Source organism: Hyaena hyaena, unplaced genomic scaffold (assembly GCF_003009895.1).
Source record: "Hyaena hyaena isolate Hyena2069 unplaced genomic scaffold, ASM300989v1 scaffold_906, whole genome shotgun sequence".
Taxonomy (NCBI): Eukaryota; Metazoa; Chordata; class Mammalia; order Carnivora; family Hyaenidae; genus Hyaena; species Hyaena hyaena.
Genome location: NW_024081532.1, coordinates 450091 through 452214, shown reverse-complemented (window position 1 = coordinate 452214; position 2124 = coordinate 450091). Strand labels below are relative to the sequence as shown.

At 41.9% G+C, this 2124-nt stretch overlaps 1 pseudogene; it reads left to right on the top strand.

Moving 5' to 3' along the window:
* LOC120222677 overlaps window positions 1–1862 on the top strand; it is an 18078-nt pseudogene extending 16216 nt beyond the window's left edge.
* Window positions 1863–2124: the final 262 nt, after the last annotated feature.

Here is a 2124-nt window from a genome sequence, read left to right as displayed (position 1 = left end):
CAAACTGTTGGGACCTCATCAAGATTAAAAGCAAAGGAAACAATCCATAAAACTAATAGGCAACCAACGGAATGGGAAAAGATAGTTGCAAATGAGTATCAGATAAAGGGTTAATATCCAAAATCTATAAGGAACTCACCAAACTTCACACCCAAAAAACAAACAACCCAGAGAAGAAATGGGCAGAAGATATGAACAGACACTTCTCCAAAGAGGACATCCAGATGGCCAAAAGACACATGAAACGATGCTCAGCATCCCTCCTCATCAGGGAAATACAAATCAAAACCACACTGAGGTATCACCTCACACCAGTCAGAGTGGCTAAAATGAGCAAATCAGAGAACTCTAGATGCTGGCGAGGATGTGAAGAAACGGACCCCCTCCTACACTGTTGGTGGGAGTGTAAACTGGTACAGCCCCTCCGGAAAACAGTGTGGAGGTTCCTCAAAAAGTTAACAATAGAACTCCCCTATGACCCAGCAATAGCACTGCTAGGAATTCACCCAAGGGATACAGGAGGGCTGATGCATAGGAGCACGTGTACCCCAATGTTCATAGCAGCACTCTCAACAATAGCCAAAACATGGAAAGAGCCTAAGTGTCCATCAACGGACAAATGGATCAAGAAGATGTGGTTTATCTATATGATGGGTAACTACATGGCAATGAGGAAGAATGAAATCTGGCCATGTGTAGCAACATGGATGGACCTTGAGGGTGTTATGCTGAGCGAAATAAGTCAGGCAGAGAAGGACAAATATCATATGTTTGCACGTATAGGAGGAACTTAACGGAGGATCAAGGGGGAGAAGAAGGGGGGATATAGTGGGGGAGAGGGAGAGAGGCAAACCATGAAAGACTCTTGAATACTGAGAACAAACTGAGGACTCATGGGTGTGGGGGGGAAGGGGGGAGATGGGCATGGAGGAGGGCACTTGTGGGGATGAGCACTGGGTGTTATATGGAAACCAACTTGACAATAAACTATTTGTAAAAAATAAATAAATACATAAATACATACATAAATACATAAATAAATAAACTTGTAAAAAAATAAAAAAACAAAATAATAACAAATAAAATAAAGAAAAATTAAAGAAACTTCTATAAATCATATAGTATTCCAGCCATGGGACATAGTGTTAAAAATAGGTATGAAGCTTATATTGAAGTAAGGGAGAAAGACAATAAGTACACAGATAATATAAGAAACAAAATAATCTATAAATCGCTGGCTAGGGCTCTTTCAGGGCCCAGAATGAAGAGGCTTTCTTTCCCTTCAGACAGACTGTGGAAATAGTAGCTCAAAAGAAAAATGAAGGGCTGGAGCATCTTATCAAAGCAGACAAATATCTGAAAACTGGTTTTTTAATGGCAACCAGATAGTGATGGTGCCACTTCTGAATCTGGAGACAAAGCATCTGAGCAAGAAGGCGTGATGTTGGAGGAGATGCAGAAACTACCAACTGATGGAGAAAGCCAGCATGATGTTTCTAGAAAACAGCACTCCCAACAGAGCAGCCCTGGAGGCACTGGAACACAGCAGTCACTGGAATTAGCTGGAAAGCTCATAGAAAATGTATACCGGGAAAAGTCTGGACAATTTTATCAACAGATAGCCCACATGTTTGAAAATGAGAAACACTTTAACAGGCAGTTGAATGAGTAGGGAAAGCACTGAGACTGCTGGCACAAGAAATGATCAGGCAGCACTCTATTCAGAAAGAAAAAATATTTACAAGGACAATAAGATTTATTCAATGGGGCATAAGGAAACAGTTGCTCAAGTCTTAGTTTACCTATTCAGAAATGACTACACGGCCACAGAAAGCTATGTCAGGGAGAGTCTAGCACACTAGGGGTCCATGGAGGACTCACCAAACTTTACACCCGAAAAACAAACAACCCAGGGAAGAAATGGGCAGAAGATATGAAAGACACTTCTCCAAAGAGGACATCCAGATGACCACCAGACACATGAAACGATGCTCAGCATCCCTCCTCATCAGGGAAATACAAATCAAAACCACACTGAGATACCACCTCACTCCAGTCAGAGTGGCTAAAATGAGCAAATCAGAGAACTCTAGATGCTGGCGAGGATGTGGAGAAACGGGCACC